Raw genomic sequence first — 13,653 nt, forward strand, 5'->3', positions numbered from 1 at the left:
TTCAAATCTAGAATTCGATTTAAAGCTTTCGTGACAGCATGGATTCATATTATTGGTTCTTTCGGTAAAGTAACGTAGAAGGGAAATAATAAAATAATGCAAATAAAACATAATGAGATAAAGAATAAGATAAAAGGCATTTATTTATTTACGTGCATTGTAGTGTCGGTGGGACTTTTACGCGACTGCGTTTCTCGCTAAATAAAGAACGTGTAAATAAAACATCGCTATGAATCGTGAGTTGTGGTCGCTGCTACGTTGGCAGTGAACACTCCGCCTCATTCATTTACACAGGGTGTCTCTCTGTTATGCCACTCTCGGCTCATGTACCAACATCGCTGACGGTTTTTGTGAAAACACAGGGAGCCGTTAATCCGCGACGATTAGAGGGCTGCGCACGTGCGTGTAAGCAACACCACTAATCGTCGCAGTAATCTTGCGACATTAAATAAACGCGTGCCATGCGAGTGTGTGATCTGTCTGTGTGGGTCAGCGCGCTGCGAACGCGGTGACCCGAGTTCGTTTGCCGCTCACGGCCAACACCACCAGTGACGATTATCTGAACCGGTGCTGGGCCTCCCCTAGGTCGACTCAGCCTCAAATGAGTATCTGGTGCGGTGTCTGAACATCGCCACTGGGGGGACAGAGGCGGCCGGGTGTGGTGTTGGCCACCCACCATCCTGTAGACCGGACCGGCCTTGATAGGTGCTCGCAAACAGTACTTGTCCCAAAAGTCTGTTAAAGCTATACGGGGGATTTTTGCCTTTATCTGTGTGTGTGGGGCACACTGAACTCCGCACCCGGGCGGTTCCAGTTCAAATTTCCGCTCACGGCCAATAACAGTGGTGATTATCTGAACCTCCCTCGGTCGACTCAGCCTTAAATGAGTACCTGTTGCTGTGTTCAAACATCAGTATTGGTTGAGATGAAGGCGGCATGGGCGTGATTGCGGCAACACACCGACCCCGCCTTGTTGCGCCCTTCTGGCTTTAATAGGTGCTCGATAATACACGAGGGATCCTTGTCTTTCTCTGTCTGTGCGTGTAATAAGGGTTGCTTGATTTTTCACAGTTCCTGCGGAGTACTGCGGTTGCAAGCCTCACGTGTCGCAGTTGTATGAAAGGAATGTTGTTTTAAACGGAACAAAACCCTGGCTTTGTACGTGGTGTATATAACAGTCTTTATATGTGCGTTGGCTATGCAAGAATGTGTAACTTGCATTTTCAAACTGGAGCGAATTCACATTACCGCACACTCTTTCACATATGAACTGAACACTTTAGGATATATAATAGGCGACGTTTCTGGTAATGGTCCTTCTTCATAGCACCTCTTTCAAATAACGTGGAACAACAAAAAACTGACGCGCTTGTGAAGGATTGCGAAGAGGTGATTCATGCTTGGAATTACGTAGAGAGAAAAATAACTTGCGCACAGTCGAAGGCTCGCTGGCTGGTCTGACAGGAGGTCACAGGGCAGACCCAGGTGCCACGGGTTGACTTACCCAGACAGATGCTCCATAAATTACTGCGTTTTATTCACCCGGCGCTCCGCTCGTTGTTGTGAGCGCGGCTTCTCTGCCCTCCGTTGTTGCTGGAGGGCGACTGCCTCCAATAACATGAACGTACACAAAGACAAAGATCCCCCGTATATCCTTAACAGACTCTTGGGGCAAGTCCTGTTAGCGAACACCTATGAAGGCCGGCACGGCATACGAGGGGATGGGTAGCCAGCACCACGCCCGGCCACATTTGTCTCCTGAGTGATGATGTCTAAATACAGCACCAGGTGCTCATTTGAGGCTGAGTAGACATAGGGGAGGCCCAGGATCGATTAAAATCTTCGTCACTGGTGTTGGCCGTGAGCTGGAATTGAACTCGGGTTGCCGGGTTCGCAGCGCAGCGTGCTAACAGCTACACCACCGCTCCGCACAATAACAAGAACGTACATACACACCAGCACATAAAATACACGTACGTACGTACACACACGTGGATGTTGGGAGGAACGCCTGCCAAAGAGGGCGCATTGTGCAGTGCGTCTCGCCGGCACACAGGCGCCTCTCATGAAACGAGAGGTTTGTTTGAAAAGTAAATACTGCGGTGATTTTTTTCTTCCACCAAAGCTCTACCAACCACCAAACACCACGCAAAATAACAATTTAAATTAAGCGTTTAAATAACGATACACACAGCACGGGCGGGAGGAGGCACCAGAGCTCCTCCACTGACCACCACGCCCTGCGAATTCATGCACGTACAAAGACAAAGACCCCTCGTATAGCCTTCATAGACTGTTGGGGCAAGTGCTGTTAGCGAGTAACACACCCGTGAAGGCGGGAACGATACAGGAGGGGGTGGGTGGTCAGCACCACGCCCGGCTGCCTTTGTCTCCCTCGTGGCGATGTTTACACACCGCACCAGATACTAATTTGAGGCTGAGTCGACTTAGGGGAGGCCCATGACCGGTTCAAATACTCGTTACTGGTGATGGCCGTAGCGTAACGCGCGAATCTCTACACAACGGGGAGTGCTACTGTAGTGCTTAGCGCGTTGGCCAGCATCAGTGAAGAATATCTAAACCTGCCCTAGAACTTCTCTATGTCGATTTAGCATTAATGTAGTTTATGAATAAAATTACCGCACCGGATTATACTCTCAACCTATGCTTTAAAATATAAGTGAACAACCATAAAGGATCATGGGACCTCCTTTGCCAGTACCAAAATATACTAATAGGGTTTTTCCCCTTTTTTCTGGTGTTCGACCAGATGACGCCAAAAGGCGCCTTTTGGCGTCATCTGGTCGAACACCATATGAGACTAGGCTCTAAAGAAAGCTGTCTCTGGTGTGGACCAATCAGTTTCAAAGACAATGCATAAATTATCAGAGTATCGTTTTTCGTTTGCATTTGACTGCAAGTATTGTGGTTAATGTAAGCATGATTCCTTGCAAAAGGTGTCAGTTTTGTTGCCAGAAAAAAGGGGAAAAACCCTATTAATAACCATAAAGGAGGCATTATTCAAACACACTTATAAAAACACACATATTACAAGGAGGCTCACTTGTTATACAGACTTACTCAGCTTGTCAAACTAAAGCGCTTGGCCAAGACTCTCCCGGCCGACCCTCCCACGACCGGGCAGGCACCCACACGCGCGCATAGCAATTAGTAGCTCCTTTATTTAAGGATGTGAGGGTCTCATTGAGAGCCAGCGAGGTCTCTTGCAAAATATCCCAGGCGTGGTCGTCCACGCCCATGCCAGCATGCAGGTTCACACTGTGACGTGTAGCTCAGCGTGATACTCGCTCGACTCATGTTGGGCTGCGACGTGGCCAAGAGATGGCAGTACATCAAGTGGGTTGCTGATGATTCGTCTCTGTGGTGTAGTATTTCTGTTGAGTGTTGACCCCTTGTATGTGGGCGGGGGGGGGGGTTATACCCCAGGCGTTCTCCTGCTTTCACCCACACGCAAAGCATTACATGAAAATGTAACTGGCCAAACATCCCAAAGCAGAATTCTCATGAAATAGGTTATTCGGACTCAGTGGGGCCTTTCTGGATAAATGGAATCCATTATTATTCTCCGACTCGCCAAAATACAAACTCACATACCTTGTCACGCTGATTCATTTATTCCTCTAACAAATTTCGTGAAGAACAGCCGACATTCGCCACTAAGTGACAGTGACGTCACCACAGCGCTTGTGCCAGGCTAGGTGAACTTCGAGGACACGTGCAGTAGCCTGAAGCTGATGGTAAGGCCTCACCTCTTAGTCGCAAGCTCCAGGTTCAGCAGCAAAGTATCCAACTCCTCAGAGTAAGCAACAATGTAGAGGTCAATCCGTGTACATAATATGGTTGAGCAGTACGGAGCCATCCCTTGACCGCAGATGAAAAGTACACTGGTAGAGCCATGGAACGGTTCTCACACTCCGTGGTCAAAAAAGTAAAATAAATATCAGAGCCACGTGAAGTCCCTGTGGCATCTCAAGGTGTACAGGTAATGGCCCCGACTCCTGACCACGCAGATTTACCTGGGCTTGCCCACCATCGTGAAAGTCATTAATAACCGCAGGGTCCCCGAAAGCAAAAAGAGAGAACTAACAGTCCTGGCCTCTTGATTGTAATGTAAGTCTCTACCAGGCCAATAAAGCCACAGAGGCACACATCCTGTCCTGTTCAGATTCCCTACAGCACCTTTGCTGCAACCAATTATAGAGTGCCCGTGCAGAACTGCCCTGGCCTGAAAGTCCACTGGAACCCTGCAAACATCTTGCCCACCGTGCCTGGTGGAACAATGACGTAATTAAACTCGCCCAAGACCTTTCCCGGCACGCCAAGGAAGGATACGCGCTTGTCGCTGTTGCTATCAGTGCAGTCCACGACCTTTTAAAGGGGGGGGGGGGGGCACAAGGGAATGATTGCAATCCTGCGGAACACGTTCTGGTGGTAACAGCAGTTGAACTAAATCAGAATATTGATTTATACTGGAGGAATCCGATGAGCTATAAAGCTCTTTTTCACAGGTGTCTAGTAGGCGCGGGTCAGAACGTTCAAACAACAAACAATACAGAAAAAGCACGATATGAGTACAAAGTATAGGAAAGGTAAACAAATGTACAGAAAGCTGCCTGGACATAATCACAACCCTCCCTCAACAGTTCGCTGGTGAGATTATCCGTGCAGGGCACTTGACAGGATCGCAAAGGCTTCATCCAGGTCGCTCTTCCCACCACCTTAGCGAATTGGCAACATCGCCTCTCCCACTCACAGTGGGTGGCCGCCCGCTTCCTCCACACGTTTGAGGCTCAGCAATCATCGCAGGGTCAGCCTTCACTGAAAGCATTTCGGAGCATACTCTTTGGTTCTTTCGGTAAAGTCACGTAGGTATAAAATGAAAAAAATCACGACGTTTCGGGCGCAACACAAGCGTCCATCATCAGGTGGGAAAGCATGGTCTGCTGCTGAGGCAGCAGACCATTGCTTGGTCTGCTGGTGAGGCAGCAGACCATTGCTTTCCCACCTGATGATGGACGCTTGTGTTGCGCCCGAAACGTCGTGATTTATTTATTTTCTACCTACGTGACTTTACCGAAAGAACCAAAGAGTATGGATCCCCTGCAGTCACGAAAGCTTCAAATCAAGATTATTTCGGAGCATAAACGTTTAGCAATAAAATAAAAATCCGCAGAAACAATCCTCGTGTCAGAGATCAGACTGCCGTGCTTCCCCTGAAGCTTGGGAATAGGTGTGGCGTTGCAGGTTTATATTTAGTTAATATATTTGATTATTGAGAGTGATTCGTGATCGCGGGCCAATGTGCCACTTTCTATTTCCAAGGCAACCCACGATCACCACTTAAACATTACAGTGCCCGCACGGCTCTCGGAACCTCTCAGGGAAAGCTGCAGCAAGCCTCCTCATTCTTCGGAATGAGAATTAAGAATTCTTAAGAACATGCCCATTGATTTCCTTCCCCCCCTGCGCTAGCGGGAACACTCCGTGTTTAAGCCAAACTTAATGGGACGGTCTGAATCAGATTCCCAGCGCCGACGTGGTAGCTGCAGGAGCCACAGTACTGAAACCTCACCCATTTCTGCTCGGCATCAGGAGAGGAGGTGAAGCAAACCTTAGCTGCCAGCGATGAACACATTTTTGCTTACCGTTTGCAGCAGCTGAGACCAGGCTATCACGGGTTCGAATCGGGTCACTCCGAGGTGAATGCCCATTATCACAGTGGCAGGATACAGAGTCAAGCAGCGTGTGGCATCGTTGGTGCTTTGCTGGGCCCAAGCAAGAACAGAGACACAGATTCCCTGTATAGCCTTAACAGACTGTTGGGGCAAGTGCTGTTAGCGAGGACCTATCCGAGCGAGTACGTAACCTCTGCACTACCGCTCGCTACACGTGCACACGCAAACGAACAAAGACGAAGATCCCCCGTATAGTCTTAACAGGCTGTAAGAGAAAATGCTTTTGGCGAGCACCTTTGAAGGCAGGAGCGGCACACGAGGGGGTGGGTGGTCAGCACCACGCCAGGCTGCTTTCGTCTCCCCAGTGGCGATGTTGACACGCCGCACCAGGTACAGTACTCATTTGAGGCTGAGTAGACCTATGTGAGGCCCAGAACCGGTGCAGATAATCGAACTCGGGTAGTGCGGCGCGCTAACAACTACACTACCGCTCACCAAGAAAGAACACGCGTGCACGCAGAACAGAGACAAAGATTCCCCGTATAGCCTTAACAGACTGTTGGGACAAGTGCTGTTCGCGAGCACCTATCCGATCGAGTACGTAACCTCTGCACTACCGCTTGCTGCACGTGGACATGAACAACACACCCACACAAGGCGCTCCCCTCTCCGTCCAGGCCGGTTGTTTTGTTTAATAAGGAATGGAATTTGAACATTTACGGGCACGTGTGTGTATGTGCCCACGTATGTATGTGTGTGTGTATGTATTTGTGTGCGTGTGTGGGGAGCGGTAGTGTAGCGGTTCGCGCGCTGCGCTATGAACCCGGTGGTCCAAGTTCGATTCCCGCTCACGGCCAACGCCAGCGACGATTATTTGAACCGGTTCTGGGCCTCCCCTAGGTCGACTCAGCCTCAAGTGAGTACCTGGTGCGGTGTGTAAACATCGCTACTAGGGAGACAAAGGCGGACCGGGCGTGGTGCTGGCCACTCACCCCCTCGTGAACCGTTCCGGCCTTCATAGGTGCTCGCTAACAACACGGGGGATCTTTGTATTTGTTTGACTATATACATTAATAAAAAGTGTGAACCCGTGTGTGTGCGCTAACGGGTGCACTATCGCTCCCCACACGACCATCATGAAACTAAAGCTATTATTTCAAACTACAATTTGTTTTATGAGCTGTATAGCTCTGTTTTATAAATGATAGCTCAATGAAGTGGCTGATCACGCGGATATTTATAGCAGCCAAACGCACGAAACGCGTGTTTATACACGTGGAGAAAAAACGGAGAGACTCGGGTAATAATTCACACAGAGAGAACATGCAAACTCCAAATATACAGCCGTCAGGGTCGGGATCGAACCCACACCCTCCTGTATGCAAGGCGAGGGAGTTAACATCTCACCACCCCATGACTATCAATATTCCTCGCTCAACTTGACCACCATCATCATCGTCTACGTCAGCAGCCCTACACTATTCATCCTGAATTCATCACCACCACTAGCTATTCCTCTGTCACCAACAGCATCATCATCATTATCGCCATCCGTCCCGCCCTAGCAGAACAGTCTGGTTAGCCTTGACCCCGATGTCTCTGCAGCTGCGCTTATTTTCTTATCCTTTCCGCTGTTTAAAATAAAACGTGTGTGTGTGTATGCGCGCACGGGCGTGTATCGGTGTCTGTGTGCACCGTGTGTGTGTGCTATATATACGGCGTGTGTATGTATAATCTGTGTTTATATGTGTGTATGTATATGGGGGAGCGGTGGTGTAATGGTTAGTGCGCTGAGCTACGAACCCGGCGACCAGTGACGATTATCTGAAGCGGTCCTCGGCCTCCCCTAGATCGACTCAGTCTCAAATGATTATCCCACTAGGGAGACAAAGGCGGCCGGGTGTGGTGCTGGCCACTCACCAACTCGCACTGACCAGCGTGGTGAAGTATGGTCCCCCGTGACCAACGCGGCTTGAGGATGGCCTCATCTAGCAGTGGATTGACAAAGTTCCGTAAGAAAATAGGAGAATGTAAAATTCTGGGGAATTTTGAAAATCATATTATTATTGATATTATTGCAATTGTTAATAAGGAGTGATCCATTTACAGCTATCCCATTGATTTTTCATGACCGTCTTACTTTCTTCTCAACAGGTGAGTTAGGGGCCGTCCATAAATGACGTCACGCACCTCGGGGGGGGGGGGGGTCAGACATTTGTGACGATGAGTGACGACGGGGGGGGGGGGGTTGAGAAATGTGACGTCACATCAAAATGCGCAACTTTAAATAAATATAGACAACACGTTCTACTTAATTAAATCGACTTTTTAATAAATATTTTCTCCTACAACATCAGAGCGCAGCGCCACATTAAATACGCACTACAATGACAATAGTTTAAAACGAGTTTAAGCATATTTTATTTGGGGGGGGCAGAGCTTTGTGACGTCATATTTGAGGGGGGGTCTGACTTTTTGTGACGCCGTGTGACAAAGGGGGGGGGGGCAAAATCGTCCAAAATCGCGTGACGTCATTTATGGACGGCCCCTTAGTACAATACTGTGAAAGCGATGGCTCCGTATCCTATAGAGAAGACAGATAGAATAATCCATAAGTCACATTGCCATTGGTGGGAGACACGTGTACAAAGAGGCTTTGGAATAACGTGCAGTTTTCGCTAGAATTTTTCACAATTATTTTCGTGGGGTATCTATAAACGGATCACCGTGCATATTCCTTATTTGTCCTCTTTGAACAAATTCGTGAAGTGCCTCGGGTAATAAAGCACGCATCGTAAGCAGAACTCTGGTCTGCCTCTCAACGTAAAAAATAAATACGTAAATGTTTGAGACCATCAGCATCTTGGCTTCCCAGACCGATGTAATTCAGCAGCTCTTGTTTACTTAAGCAAGCGAACGCTGGTTGCCACAATTTCGATGGAGTGCTCGTGCCAATAACAGCTGGTAACTTGACAGCATTTGTTTAACGAGCCTGACACTGCTGATGAGACCCGTAAGGTCGAAACCGGTCCAGAGTTTGCCTGCTTAAACAAATGCTGCTTGATAATATCCGTTCGATAAGCCAATAGGCTGATGGAATAACACTTGACACGGAGACTCAGAACGTGTTTTTGCTTGCATGTATTTTACCCAAAATGTTCCACGGATTAATCTTGATTTGAAGCTTTCGTGACTGCAGGAATCCATACCCTTTGGTTCTTTCTGTAAAGTCACGTCGGTAGAAAAATAACAAAAATACAAATATATCACGACGTTTCGAACGCAACACAAGCGGTCGTCTTCAGGCGTAAAATAAATATATATAACCTCTTGTTGTAACAGCTCTCTCGCTGGTTCAGCAGTTCCACTGCTGGATTTTGTTTTCGGCCTGAGGACAACCGCTCGTGTTGCGATCGAAACGGCGTGATTTATTATTTATTACTTTTGGTTATTTTTCTACCCACGTGACTTTACCGAAAGAACCAACGAGTTTGGGTTCCACGGATTGTGGAATCGCAAGATCGTGGGAGGTGGCGACTGCGGCGGTTTGGGTGAGACCTTCATCCAGCAGTGCATTGATAATGGATGATGATGATGATAATCATGATGGTAATAACGATAATTATTTGTACTCTTTGGTTATTTCGGTAATGTCACCTAGGTGAAAAAATGTTTTATTGATTTTTTTTTACCTACGTGACTTTACCGAAAGAACCAAAAAGTATGGATTCTTGCAGTCACGAAAACTTCAAATCTAGAATAATTATTTGTATTTCAGATTTGTTTTTAGATGGCGCTCTCCTATTCGCGTGCCTGTCTCAGAGCGCGTTTGCATCTCGCCTCAACACATTTGAATGGGCACCCCCCAGTCAGTGGCAGCTGTCCCTGTGTGGCACCAAGTCTGCCGGAGGAGGGCGGTGATTGCTGCCGTGTGTAATCCCGACTGACTCACAATGTTCCGCGGAAAATGCATCGCACGTTTGTACAATTAGCATTTCATTCATTCGGGTCGTTATCAAGTTTGTAACCCCGCGCAAATGTCACATGCAGATGCGTGGCAGAATGATGCGACGAGAAAGAGAGACAGTGTGAAAAAATGTACTGGCAAAAAGATCCCCATTTTTAGAAAGAGAGACGTCTTCAGATTCTGACAGAAGTGACGACACAGAACTCCTGGCGACTGAAGCTGCGACAGAGGCCACGTTCGCCGTGTCTGGTTCGAGAGACTCGGAGGAGGAGGCCCCTTGAGGCAGATCGGAGGTTGCGGGATGGAATGTTTGATGATCCCACGGAAGCTACATCGGCCGTTTGACCCTGAAGACTGTGTGTGTGTGTGCTTTGTAACACGGGACAGCGACGTTGTATTGTGAGATATTCTATTTCAATAAGGCACGTCGCCTGAAGTCCAGAAGGAGGTTAAATACGGCTTGGATTGCTGCTGCAGCAGCAGCTGGACCCTGGACTGGACCTCCTTTGAGACGTTTTTCACGATCTCTTCAGAGGTTTCACTGTGTGCCTTGAAAGAGCTCAGCTATTCGCCCGAGGCCATTGTCACAGGGCCAAGCAAGAAGTCTGTAGCACTGACTCAATTAAGATCAGCAACGGTCATGCGAACACCTGGGGGAGTTCAGCTGGTGTTGATAGAAATCTGCGGAAGCCTGCTGACCCCCTGGGGTGCTACTTCATATACTCACAACGAGACAAAGACAAAGATCCCCCGTATAGCCTTCGTAGATTTGTTTTTGGCATACACACACTCGCTGACATAGTCTATACAAACATATACACGTGCACACATATACATACCCCCCCCCACCGTACAGCCGACATAGGCTCTTTGGGTGTTGTTAGCGAGCACCTACATACACAGACAAATAAATCCCCCATATAGCCTATAACAGACTGCTTGGGGCAAGTGCTTTTAGAAGAGCACATATGAAGGCCGGCACGGCACACGAGCGGGTGGGTGGCCAGAACCACGCCCGGCCGCCTTTGTCTCCCCAGTGGCGATGTTTACACACCGCATCAAGTACTCATTTGAGACTGAGTCGACCTATATACATACAAAGACAAAGCTCCCCCTTATAGCCTTAACAGACTGTAGGGGCAAGTGCTGTTAGCGAGCACCTATAAAGGCCGGCACGGCACACGAGGGGGTGGGTGGCCGATACCATGCCCGCTCGCCTTTGTCTCCCTAGTGGCGATGTTTACACATCGCACCAGGTACTCATTTGAGGCGGATTCGACCTAGGGGAGGCCCAGTACCGGTTCAGATAATCTTCACCGGTGTTTGCCGTGAGCAGGAATCGAACCCGGGTCGCTAGGTTCGTAGCGCAGCGCGCTAACCGCTACACCACCGCTCCCCACAATATACATACATACACATGCTTACACACACGTACATATATAGCCCGTTTAGACATACACACACGTACAGACACAAATAAATAAATAAACGCCTACATAGACTGTTGGGGCATACACACGTACAGGTAAAGTGTTCATTATAATTTCCCGAGCAAGTATTTTTCATAGGGCAACCGCTGTTGACTTGCCCACAAAGTGGTCCTTTGTTTTCATCTACCCTGGAGAAGTATGGTCAAACAACAACAACAACCCCTGTTACCGACCCAGTGTGGGGAGGCACTCCTCCAGCAGTGGATTGGCAAAGGCTTAGAATTTGTCTATTTAGTTGATTACAAAAACATCCTTGGTAGCCAGCACACAGAACGCATCCTAGAGAGGGATGACGGCCACGGGGGAGATGGAGCCATGAAATAGGTTGGGGTGCTCCATTAATGCACTGCAGAATCATTTGATGTGGCCTCGGCGTGGGCAGGCCTTCATCCAGCAGTGGATTGACCATGGTTGTTGATTATGACGACGCTAATGATGGAGATTTTCGATGCTGAGGTCACATACAAGTTGTATCCGCTGGTGATTAAGGCCGGGGTTGAAGTTTTATGGTTTTGTTGGAGCGGAGAGGTTGGCGTGGTTGGTGCTGCCGGTGGTGGTGGCCAGCTGTGATGAAGGCTGTGAGCGAGTGGTCTGTGTTAGAGTAAGCGCCTTTGATGTGAGATAAGCTCGTTTTAAGTCAAAGAGAACACGTGTGCATTTGCAAACTCACACAACGCACAAAGAACCCCCGTATAGCCTACGCTGGCTCTCGGTGCAAGGTGCTGGAAGCGAGCGTGGCGCACAAAGGGAAAGTTTAGCCAGCACCACGTCTGGCGGCCTTTGTCTCTTTGCCATCGCTCGCGTTATATCACTGTGCCAGGTACGCATTTGAGGATGAATTGACCTAAAAAGAAGCCAAGGACATGGTGAGATGCCACTCGCCAATGATGTCAACCGCGAGCAGACCGCGAATCAAAGGTTGCCTGGTTCGTTACCAATGCACTAATCATCGTGGCACTGCTCCCCAAACACACGCGGACACTTACATATATGTCCCCCATATAGACATTAACAAACTGTTGGGGCAAGTGCTGTTAGCGAGCACCTATGAAATGCAAATGAGGGCGTGAGTGGCCACCACTACGCCCGACCGCCTTTGCTAATGTTTTACACACCGTACCAGCTTCTCATTTAAGATCCAGTACCGATGTAAATCTTCGCCACTGTTACTGATCGTGAGCGCGAACCGATTTCAGGTCGCCGGGCTCGTAGCGGAGTGCGCTAACCACTGCACTACCGCTAACCACTGCACTACCGTTGACCACTGCACTACCATGGCACTACTGTTGGGGCAAGTGGGATTAGCGAGCACCTATGAAGGCCGGCACGGCACACGAGGTGGTGGGCGGCCAGCACCACGCCCGACCGCTTTTATGTCCCCCAGTGGCGATATTTTTACGCACTGCACCAGGTACTAATTTGAGGCCGAGTCGACCTAGGGGAGGTCCAGTATGAGTTCAGATAATCCTCACTGATGTTGGCCGTGAGCGGGAATCGAGCTCGGGTCGCAAAGTTGGTAGCGCAGCGCGCTAACCGCTGCACCACCGCTCCCCCCTGAACCACACACGCACATCTTCCTAGGTTTTTTCGGTAAAGTCACGTAGGTAAAACATCAAAATGAATGAAAATAAAATAAAAAATCACGACGTTTCGGAGGCAACACAAGTCTCCGTCATCAGGTGGGACCGTCACAGCCAGATTAGCTGCATCAAGTGAGGCAATGGTTCAAGATGTAATCCCTTAAAAGCGAGTTGAGGGGGGGAGGAGAGGGAGGGGGGAGCTCATCAGACTATGGTAGCCAATGAATGGAACGTATCGGGAGGGAGGGGGGGCGAGGCCAAAAGGGTGGGCGACGGCGTGCAAGCGATTGTGCGCAAGCGGCTAATTACTGCACACGCCAACACAATGGAGCGATTATGCGCAAGCGGCCAACTGCCGCACACGCCAACACAATGGGCAGAGAGGGGGAGGGAAGCTCTAATACACATGATAGACAAAAGAACGAAAATGCCCATGTTAATACCAATGCTGGCTGAACAATGAAGAGAGTACTGTTAAAAAATAACTGGGGATGTTAACACTCGGTAAAGTAAAGTAAAATAGTGCCTGTCAGATAAGATGGTCCAAAAAATTGTAATTAAGTCTTTTTTGCGTGGTTGATAACATCTTTCCAATGATTACTAAGTTTGTACCCATCATCACGGTTGAAATTATGTCTGTGTTTGTATATTTGTATGGCTTCGTGTACAAACCTTTGATGGTAGCCGGGAGGTTTGCAGAGAACCTTGGTCTCGGAAAAGACAATATCCTGAGAGCCCACCGAGTTGTAGCAATGATCGGCAACGGCAGAAGAATCAGTTCTGCCGTGTTTCAGATCTGACTTGTACTCGCGGACACGATCAGAAACATGACGTTTCGTTTCTCCAATGTAGCAATCACCACAAATGCAACTCAATTTGTAGACTCCAGGATACTGTAAGTCAGGAACGACATCCTTCAC

Source organism: Lampetra planeri, chromosome 2 (genome assembly GCF_965212315.1).
Source record: "Lampetra planeri chromosome 2, kcLamPlan1.2.h2, whole genome shotgun sequence".
In the NCBI taxonomy this organism is placed as follows: Eukaryota; Metazoa; Chordata; class Hyperoartia; order Petromyzontiformes; family Petromyzontidae; genus Lampetra; species Lampetra planeri.